Source organism: Nerophis lumbriciformis, linkage group LG18 (genome assembly GCF_033978685.3).
Source record: "Nerophis lumbriciformis linkage group LG18, RoL_Nlum_v2.1, whole genome shotgun sequence".
NCBI lineage: Eukaryota > Metazoa > Chordata > Actinopteri > Syngnathiformes > Syngnathidae > Nerophis > Nerophis lumbriciformis.
This window is the reverse complement of record NC_084565.2, coordinates 24665001-24676519: the sequence shown is the minus strand read 5'-3', so window position 1 is coordinate 24676519 and position 11519 is coordinate 24665001.

Here is an 11519-nt window from a genome sequence, read left to right as displayed (position 1 = left end):
ACAACAGACAACACTCGGACAATATTATACTTTTCCAAGGCACTTTATACAATAATCTACATGTCTTCATCCTGCACGGGACAAGACCAGAGTTGACCACGAAAGTAGCAATAAGACTAATGGCTGAACACCGACTTTGACCCGTCATCACTTTATTTCTGAGTGATACATGATTGTTTTCAATTAAGAGGCACTTGTATACACTAGAATTACATCTTTAGTCATTTCAAATGAGTCACTTCTTGAAAGTATGTTGGGAAACCCCACTAAGTGAAGTGTGAGTCACAGAAGTCCAGTAAAAGGCTGAATATTTATTCGGTCTGGCTGTAATGGACGGTTCCAGACATTAAGTGTTTATTGAGATGAGAAACAGTTCATGATTGCTATTTATGTTCTTTTTTGATGCTGGAAAATAGTCTTACATTGATAATATATATATATACGTAACTACATCTGTACACTAAGCAAATTATGATAAAGCAAGTAGATATGTCAAAGCTGGTGAATGCTAACAAGAACTATGTATCCCTTAATTTGACCTCTAACCTCCACTACCGCAAACATCTTGGGTGGGACGTCAATCACAATCAATAGATAGCTTGCTGTAATGCAGGGCAATTATCCCTGCAAGCCAAATGGTTAAAAACACACCATATTTGGCATTCATACAATCCGAAAATCCCTTAAAATTTGAGGGCGATCAGTTAACAGGTACCAGCTGGCCTTAGACGGTTCACCTCAGATAAAGATGTGGCACATGGAAACACAATCCAAAGATGACCACAAGACAAATGGTAGCCTAATACAGTGTTTTTCAACCACTGTGCCGCGGCGCACACAGTGCCGTGAGATACAGTCTGGTGTGCCGTGGGAGATTATCTAATTTCACCTATTTGGGTTAAAAATATTTTTTGCAAAGCAGTAATTATAGTCTGCAAATGATGTGTTGTCGTTGAGTGTCTGTGCTGTCTCGAGCTCGGCAGAGTAACCATGTAATACTCTTCCATATCAGTAGGTGGCAGCAGGTAGCTAATTGCGTTGTAGATGTCGAAAACAGCGGGAGGCAGTGTGCAGGTAAAAATGTGTCTAAGGCTTAAACCAAAAATAAACAAAAGGTGAGTGCCCTTAAGAAAAAGCATTGAAGCTTAGGGAAGGCTATGCAGAACGAAACTAAAACTGAACTGGCTACAAAGTAAACAAAAACAGAATGCTGGACGACAGCAAAGACTTACTATAGAGCAAAGACGGCGTCCACAATGTACATCCGAACATAACTTGACAATCAACAATGTCCCCACAAAGAAGGATAGCAACAACTGAAATAGTCTTGATTGCTAAAAAAAAGTAGATGTGGGAAATATCGCTCAAAGGAAGACATGAAACTGCTACAGGAAAATACCAAAAAAAGAGAGAAAGCCACCAAAATAGGAGCGCAAGACAAGAACTAAAACACTACACACGGGAAAACAGCACCAAACTCAATATAAGTCAGGGAGTGATGTTACAGGTGGTGACAGCACACCTACTTTGAGACAAGAGCTATAGTGATGCATGCTTGGTTATGCTTTAAATTCATATCCAACAATTGCGACGACTTTTTACTGTCAACTGAGTTTCGTTTTTTAATGATTTCTGCTGGTGGTGTGCCTCCGGATTTTTTCAACGCAAAAAATGTGCCTTGGCTCAAAAAATGTTGAAAAACACTGACCTAATATATACAAAGATCCCACAGAAATGTCAAAATATAATTTTTTGGAAAATTGTGTGCGCTTTCACACAATGACAGGGCAATGTCAGGATGCCAATGTCAGGTGTGGCGTAAGAAATACATGTTGGACACCAACAATTGTTGACAAGATTGCAGAAAAAGGGTGTGAACGTGCCTCATGCGTCTATCAATGACCTTTTCACACAGGGAAATGCCTCGAAATTGACACATCCGAGCCATTACAGTAGTGCCACATATTTACCAAAGACCTTTCGTACAGAGCCCAGCAAGGCGGTATATTGCCACAATTGTGTGCACTTTACACAGCAACATGGCATGTGGCAATCAAACCATTGGATACTTGTGACCGTAGCATAAACAATATGTGGTTGTTTATGGCCACAACCTCTATGAGGATTGTAAGGATTTGAAAAATTGCTTTGTTTCATTAAAATGTCAGTAATAAAAGACCATCCATCCATCTTCTTCCGCTTATCTGAAGTTGGGTCGCTGGAGCAGCAACTTAAGTAGAGAAATCCAGACTTCTCTTTCCCCAGCAACTTCGTCCAGCTCTTTCCAGGGGATACCAAGGCATTCCCAGGCCAGCTGTCTCTCCAATGTCTCCTGGGTCTTCCCCGTGGCCTCCTACCGGGGGACATCCTGACCAGATGACCAAACCACCTCATCCAGCTCATTTCATTGTGAAGGAGCAGCGACTAAGGTCTAAGGTTACTCTAAGGTTAGGATAGTAGATTGATCGATAAATTGAGTTCGTTGCCCTCCAGCTGAGCTCCTTCTTCACCACGACGAACCAATAAAGAGTCTGCATCACTGCAGACGCCGCACCCATCCACCTGTCGATCTCAAGATCCACTCTTCCCTCATTGAACAAGAGGCCCGGGGTACTTGAACTCCTCCACTTTGGGCAGGATCAGATGGCACTTCACCCTTTTACGGACAAGAACCATGCTCGGACTTTGGGGTGCTGGTTTTCATCCCAGTTGCTTCACACTCAAATGCAAAACGTTCAAGTGAGAGCTGAAGATCCTGGCTAGATGAAGCCAGCAGGACCACAGCATCCGCAAAAAGCAGAGACCTAAATCCTGCAGCCACAAAGCCAAATCCACGTAAGGCCCTGACTGGGCCTATAAATTCTGTCCAAAAAAGTTATGAACAGAATTGGTGACCAAGGGCAGCCCTGACGGAGTCCAACACTCACTTAAAATAGGTCCAGCTTATTGCCGGCAATGCGGACCAAGCTCTGAAACCGATCATACAGGGAAGCAGTCCGCCACAAATATACTCTCGTAACCCTCCCAACAGGATTTCCTGAGGGACATGGTCAAATGCCTTCTCAAAGTCCACAAAGCAGTAGATTGGTTAGGCAAACTCCCATGTACCCTCAAGGACCCTGCCAAGAGTATAGAGCTGGTCCACAGTTCCACAACGAGGACGAAAACCAAACTCCTCCTCCTGAATCCGAGGTCCAGCATAGCCTCCTCTCCAGTACACCTGAATAGAGCTTACCAGAAAGGCTGAGGACTGTGATCCCGCGATAGTTGGAACACACCCTGCGGTTCCCTTTCTTAAAGAGAGGAACCACCACCCCGGTCTCCCAATCCAGAGGCACCGCACCTGAAGTCCATGCAATTCTTCAGTTCAGTTCAGTTCAGTTTGAGTTTATTTCGAACATGCAATTATACAACATGATACATCACAATCTCCAGTTTCTCTTTTCAACATGTTCGAAAAGGAGTAGGAAGAAGCAGAGCTTATTTAATCCTACCCCTTTTCTTTTACATAACAGTTGCTAAAACTTTTGTTCACTTCCTGTTCTCAATTTATTCACAATATACTCCATAAGTAATCACAATAAAATAAGTAAATAAATAATGATTGGTGAAGTAAGTTACATTTCATATGTTGAAATAAGTAAGATTATTTTGTGAGTGAAAGAATGAAAGAATGGATGAGTTAAATAAATTCAGAATGTTTATCATGGTTCTTCTTCTTTGTACTTTGTAAACACTTTAAGTTTGAAGAGTTTCTTGAAGTGGATCATATTAGTACATTGTTTGATTGCTTTGCTTAATCCATTCCATAATTTAATTCCACATACTGATATACTGAAGGTCTTAAGTGTTGTACGTGCATACAAATGTTTTAAATTACATTTCTCCCTAAGATTATATTTCTCCTCTTTTTTTGAGAAGAATTGTTGTATATTCTTGGGTAGCAGGTTATAGTTTGCTTTGTGTATAATTTTAGCTGTTTGCAAATTCACTATGTCGTAGAATTTCAGAATCTTTGATTCAATAAATAAAGGATTTGTGTGTTCTCTATATCCAACATTATGTATTATTCTAACTGATCTTTTTTGTAACACCGTTAATGAATGAAGTGTACTTTTGTAATTATTTCCCCATATTTCTGCACAATAACTCAGATATGGTAACACTAGTGAGCAGTAGAGAATATGAAGTGATTTTTTGTCTAGAACATGTTTTGCTTTATTCATTATTGACGTGTTTCTTGCTACTTTATGTTGTATATTTTTTACGTGAGATTTCCAGTTCAAATTATCATCAATCATTATACCTAGAAATTTGGTTTCATTTACTCTTTCAATTTCTATTCCGTCTATTTGTATTTGTGTTTGACTTTCTCTTCTACTGTTACCAAATAGCATTATTTTAGTTTTACTGAGATTCAACGATAGTCTGTTTTTGTCAAACCATCTTTTTAATTTGTTAATTTCTTCTGTTATTATTTGTAGTATCTTCTGTGTGTTCTCTCCTGAACAAAACGCTGTTGTATCATCCGCAAATAATACTAACTTTAAATCTTTTGTAACTTTACAAATGTCATTTATATATAGATTGAATAATTTAGGTCCTAGTATTGATCCCTGAGGTACACCACAGGATATATTTAGCGTTGTAGAGGTGTGTTCGCCTACCTTCACGTATTGTTTCCTGTTCATTAGATAACTTCTTATCCAGTTTAAGACTAACCCTCTGATGCCATATCGTTCTAGTTTTTTGATTAAAATATTGTGATTAATTGTGTCAAATGCTTTAGTTAGATCCATAAAAACTGCTGCCGCACATTTTTTATTATCTATAGCATTGGTAATTTCTTCTGTAATTTCAATTAAAGCCATCGAAGTTGGAACATTAGCTCTGTATCCATATTGATTTTCTTTGAGTATTCTATTTTTATTTATGAAACTCTCTAATCTGTTATTGAACAGTTTTTCAATGATTTTAGAAAATTGTGGAAGTAAGGAAACAGGTCTATAGTTTGTAAATTGATGTTTGTCGCCAGTCTTGTAAATTGGTGCAACTTTAGCTATTTTCATTTTGTTTGGAAATATACCTGTTTGAAATGATAGGTTACTAATATACATTAATGGTCCTGAGATCTCTTCAATAACCTTTTTTATCGTTTCCATATCAATTTCATTACAATCAGTTGAAGTCTTGGATTTACATTTTTTCACGATTGTAACTATTTCCTCCTGTGTCACATTACTGAGGAACATGGAGTTGGAATTTCGCTCTATGGTATCATTATAGTCCTCAATTGAAACTGGGTCTGGAATCATTTCTTCCAATTTTGGTCCAATATTTACAAAATAATTATTGAAACTTTCAACTACTTCCTTTATGTTGTCATTTTTTTTATTTCCGTCTAAGAAGTATTGAGGGTAGTCCCTCTTAGTGCCATTTTTTAATAATGCTATTGAGGATGCCCCATGTTGCTCTCATATTAGTTTTGTTCTTGTCCAATAATTCACTGTAATATTCTTTTCTACATAATCGTAGTATGTATGTTAACTTGTTTTTATACTTTTTGTACTTAATTTCTGCCTCTGTAGTTCTTTGTGCTATAAATTTCCTATATAGTGTATTCTTCTTCTTACAAGCATTTTTTAATCCTTTTGTCATCCATGGTTGATTATTCTTTCTCTGCTTATTACTGAGTTGTATCCATGGACAATGTTTGTTATAAAGTATTATGAACTTGTTTAAGAAATGTTCATATGCTTCATCAACCTCATTTTCATTGTACACATTGTCCCAATCTTGCTTTTGTAGCTCAATTTTGAAAGCAATCATCCTCTTCTCTGTGCACAGTCTTCGAAATGTCCTTTTGTCTTCCGTGTTCTTCTTGTAGTTTCCATCATATATTGTAAAAACTGGCAGATACTGCAAAGTCTTGTGAAACACAACAGCCCCACAGCATTCAGAGCCCTCAGGAACTCCGGGTGAATTTCATCGACTCCTGGGGCCCTTTACACTCGCTTTCTCCATTCCATTGATTGGAAAACAAAGCTATGCTAAATTAAGTTATTGCTAGCGAAAACAAATGCTTAGGGTGCACCTTACTTTCAACTCGCAGTGGGATGCTTGTAACTAAAATTCTTGATCACAACTTAAACAAATAGCCGAGAGACAACTCTTATCTCAAAATACTCGGCAGTCGAGGTACCACTGTAGTTAGATGTGTGGCGTGTTGGCGTCAACGTCTGGTGTGGCGCGTAAAATACTTTGTCGGACAGCAACTGTCAGGCTTGTCACTGACAGTTTGGTTATGTTTGGGTTTTCCTCTGTTTGTGTTTTATTTCCTGTCAGCACTCTTATTTTGGTTCCAGTTCCTGCACGTCTCCCTGAGCGCTCGTTTCCCTCAGCTGTACCTGATTGGCAGCCTGGCACACTTAGTGGCAATTGCCAATCAGACTACTATTTATTAACCTGACTCTCCCCAGATCTTTGTAGTTCGCTGAGCTCCAGACAAGGATCTGGGAGTTCTCAATAGGAGATGTATTTCAGTAAAAAAATCATTGTATGTGATTGGATAAACCACTTGCCCGCTATCTTGAATGACGTGCTACTTCAACCACTCACATCGAAATCAACCCGTGATGCTGATGCGAGCGACGCTGGGAAATCCAAACCCGGTCGGAAGAAGAGCCAAAACATCCTTGCCACCAATAAATGCCTTCAAAACCGTTCTCCGTTCATCTTTTAAAGAATTAATATTCGATAGATTTGACAAAACAGTTGCAATAGCAGAATCAATGTCAGCACACAACGCAGCGAGGGCGCTACGTCACATCTATGAAATCCTGCCCGGCGATCTTGATTGGTTCATTATTTTTTGCTATCTGGAAGGAGTTTGCAATGCCTTCGAGCCGAGATCCTTATGTGGAGCTCAGCGAACTACAAGGGTCTGGCGAGAGTCAGGTTAACTATTTATACCTGCCTCGCCCTCCAGTCAGTGCTGGACTATTGCTAGCTGTTTGCGGTTTGCTGTCTCCTGGTTCCTCGTATTTTCTATCCTGTTTCCTGTCTCCAGTTTGCCTTGTTCCTGGTTCCTGTTTTCCTGCATTTTCGTTTGGACATTAAAATATTTTCTTGCCATTTCTGCATCTTGGGGTTCGTCACCAACACTTCCTGACAGCAACAACCTTCGTACCGTTGGAATATCCTTACTTTATAGGTGGTGTCCTGACTCGTACTACCTCAGGTCAACTTTGTCCGCCCCCTAATTCCGTGTTGGTGCTGTTCATACACAATGGAGTTCATGTAACAAAGCTGGCGTTCACAGGCATGCGTCAGTCGATCTGAGCTTTATTTGTTGGACAACGTTTACAATTCACCTCTGAACTCAACCCTTCTCCGTCCCGGATATCATCTAAAGTGAAGAATAACAGGGTCGTTAGCGCTTCTGTCCACATGACAAAGGTCAGTGACTCCATGTAAGTGGTGCCGGCGTCACGCCCGCACACAAACACATAGCGGAGGCCTTTAACATCGTCTCCATCATGTTACTGTGGCCAGGTGAAGCGGTTTCAAAGGGAGCCCTCTCTCCATCTGTTAAACAAATAAGGAGCCCCTACAAAGGTGTGCACAAGAATCCACACGATCAAAGTGTACCAGAATGGCAGTCTTGTCCTAGCCCGGCCATTATCAGGCCCCATGAATGCTTGTCTTCTCCTCTTTTGTTGGCCCGGGCATTGACAGTCACTCACCCGGCAATGACTGTCACACCAGTGCAAAGAGCCAGCCACCGACAGGGGCCGACCACATCAAACGAGGCTGTCAAAGAGGTGGTGGGTTGGACGGGTGGGGGGAGTAAAGGGGGGTTCCTCGCTCGTGAACCGTGGCAACAAACACCACCCGATTCCTCACCTAGGGCTCAGCGGCAGACACCCACCGCTGTGCTCTGAGTCGCTGCCCTCCGCTGAGAAAAGATGTACTGCCAGGACCTCATTTCCCTCTCAGGACCTAAGCCCCCATTGCCCTCCTGGACCTTTTCTCTTTCTGTCAAGTAGCGCTTGTGTTAACCTCCAGCCTAGCGAGACACAAAGGAGCGCTAAAGTGTTTAAGAATGCTTTATGGATGCATGACAAGAGGGAGGGCGACTGGCGGGGGTCAGAGAGTATACAGGACGTGAATGAGATGAATTCACTTTTGCTTTACTGTGCTGAGTCACACTTGAGTTGAGCTGTGGGATGTTTCCAACCAATTTCCAATGCAAAAACCCCCCCCCCAAAAACGGCGGTATCCTCAGTTGCTGAGCCACTGTAGGTTTTTCTTCCCACAGTGATTAAAGAGCTCAAGAATAAAAAAAAATAAAAAAAATCCCTTATCGTGTATTTGCATGATATTTTCTGGGTGTTGTTGGTTTCTGTCCTGAATTTTTTTTTGTGTGTGTGTGATTATTTTAGAGCATCTTATTTCCTGTTTTGCAACTTGGTTTATACCAGTGGTTCTTAACCTGGGTCCGATCGAACCCTAGGGGTTCGGTGAGTCGGCCTCAGGGGTTTGGCGGAGGTCAAGACACACCCGACTCATCGTGTAAATAAAAACTTCTCCCTATCGGCGTATTACGGACACGGCAACAGCTGAAGTCACACTGATTTGCACTTTAGTATGGGGAACATACTCACCATTAATTAGTTGCTTATTAACATGCAAATTAGTAACATATTGGCTCTTAACTAGTTATTATTAACCCTCTAACCCTGGCCCTAACCCTCTAACCCTAACCAAAAAACTCTAAATTAAGTCTTTGTTACTTAGAATATGTTCCCCTAGTGTCCAAAAAACTCTAAATTAAGTCTTTGTTACTTAGAATATGTTCCCCTAGTGTCCAAAAAACTCTAAAATAAGTCTTTGTTACTTAGAATATGTTCCCCTAGTGTCCAAAAAACTCTAAATTAAGTCTTTGTTACTTAGAATATGTTCCCCTAGTGTCCAAAAAACTCTAAATTAAGTCTTTGTTACTTAGAATATGTTCCCCTAGTGTCCAAATAACTCTAAATTAAGTCTTTGTTACTTAGAATATGTTCCCCATACTAAAGTGTTATCAAAAACATATAACTTTGTCTTGAATTTGAAAAAAACAAAACATTTATTTTTCACTAAAGAAGGTTCGGTGAATGCGCATATGAAACTGGTGGGGTTCGGTACCTCCAACAAGGTTAAGAACCACTGGTTTATACAGAATAACATGAGTCCACTGTTAGCTGGTGCAAAGTGACACAAGTCCACACTGACATAGCAGAGAGCATGAATACAGTATTTTCCAATTGCTTGCACACTGAATTTTACATTTTCACACAGTTAACAAAAGTCTACACACAGTAAACAAAACCACTGTGCAAATTTGCCTAACATTAGGCATAGACCAGTGGTTCTTAACCTAGGTTCGATGGAACCCTAGGGGTTCGGTGAGTCGGGCTCAGGGGTTCGGCGGAGGTCAAAACACACCCGACTCATCGTGTAAATAAAAACTTCTCCCTATAGGCGTATTACGGATACAACAGCAGAAGTCACACTGATTTGCAGGTGTGTAATTTGTTGTGAGTTTATGCCCTGTGTTGGTTTTGTTCTTTGAACAAGGTGATGTTCATGCACGGTTCATTTTGTGTACCAGTAAAAAAACATGGTAACAAAACCACTGTGCAAATTTGCCTAACATTAGGCATAGACCAGTGGTTCTTAACCTAGGTTCGATGGAACCCTAGGGGTTCGGTGAGTCGGGCTCAGGGGTTCGGCGGAGGTCAAAACACACCCGACTCATCGTGTAAATAAAAACTTCTCCCTATAGGCGTATTACGGATACAACAGCAGAAGTCACACTGATTTGCAGGTGTGTAATTTGTTGTGAGTTTATGCCCTGTGTTGGTTTTGTTCTTTGAACAAGGTGATGTTCATGCACGGTTCATTTTGTGTACCAGTAAAAAAACATGGTAACACTTTAGTATGGGGAACATATTCACCATTAATTAGTTGCTTATTAACATGCAAATTAGTAACATATTGGCTCTTAACTAGTCATTATTAACCCTCTAACCCTGGCCCTAACCCTCTAACCCATACTTGCCAACCCTCCCGAATTTTCCGGGGGACTCCCGAAATTCAGCGGCTCTCCTGAAAACCTCCCGGGACAAGTATTCTCCCGAAAATCTCCCGATTTTCAGCCGGAGCCTGAGGCCACGCCCCCTCCAGCTCCATGCGGACCTGAGTGAGGACATTTTTACTATATTTTGCTAAAAACATCAAAATTAATTGTATTTTTATTTGTATTTTTTCTAACTCCTTATTACATCCTGCCATAGAATTATACATTAAAATAAACATGTTTGAAATAATTAATTTTAAATGATCATAGTAATTCATTTAAAATGACCATATCTAATTATTAAAATAATTGCTTGTTTATCAACAACTTTAGCATTTTATTCATTACATTTTGAAGCTCTCAGAAGCCAAGTTATGTTATATTCCTTAAGAATTATTTATGCAAGTTTGAAGTATCAATTATCTAAACACAGTTTTGTTTGCATATTTTCAGGATGTGTATATATATATATATATATATATATATATATATATATATACACACACACATGTATATATGTATACACACACACACATGTATATATGTATATATATATTTATATATATGTGTATATATATCTGTATATATATATATATATATATATATATATGTGTGGTCTACATATGTATGTATGTATGTATGGAATGCTTGACTTGGTGAATTCTAGCTGTCAATATACTCCTCCCCTCTTAACCACGCCCCCAACCACGCCCCCCACCTCCCGAAATCAGAGGTCTCAAGGTTGGCAAGTATGCTCTAACCCTAACCAAAAAACTCTAAATTAAGTCTTTGTTACTTAGAATATGTTCCCCTAGTGTCCAAAAAACTCTAAATTAAGTCTTTGTTACTTCGAATATGTTCCCCATACTAAAGTGTTACCAAAAACATATAACTTCGTCTTGAATTTGAAAAAAAAAAAACATTTTATTTTTCACTAAAGAAGGGTTCGGTGAATGCGCATATGAAACTGGTGGGGTTCGATACCTCCAACAAGGTTAAGAACCACTGGCATAGACTCTGCTTCACAGTTTTTGCTAAGTATTGGATAGGTTTATTGGCAACACTAAATTGGCCCTAGTGTGTTGATGTGAGTGTGAATGTTGTCTGTCTATCTGTGTTGGCCCTGCGATGAGGTGGCGACTTGTCCAGGGTGTACCCCGCCTTCCGCCCGAATGCAGCTGAGATAGGTTCCAGCACCCCCCGCGACCCCGAAAGGGACAAGCGGTAGAAAATGGATGGATGGATTACACACAATGCTTTACAGACACCTTCCCATCTTGCACACATAAGGATTGTGATACACACGTCTTCACATCTTGCACACAGAAAACGATTGTGATACACCCATTTTCACACGTTACACACACATTAGGATTGTGATACACACATCTTTATC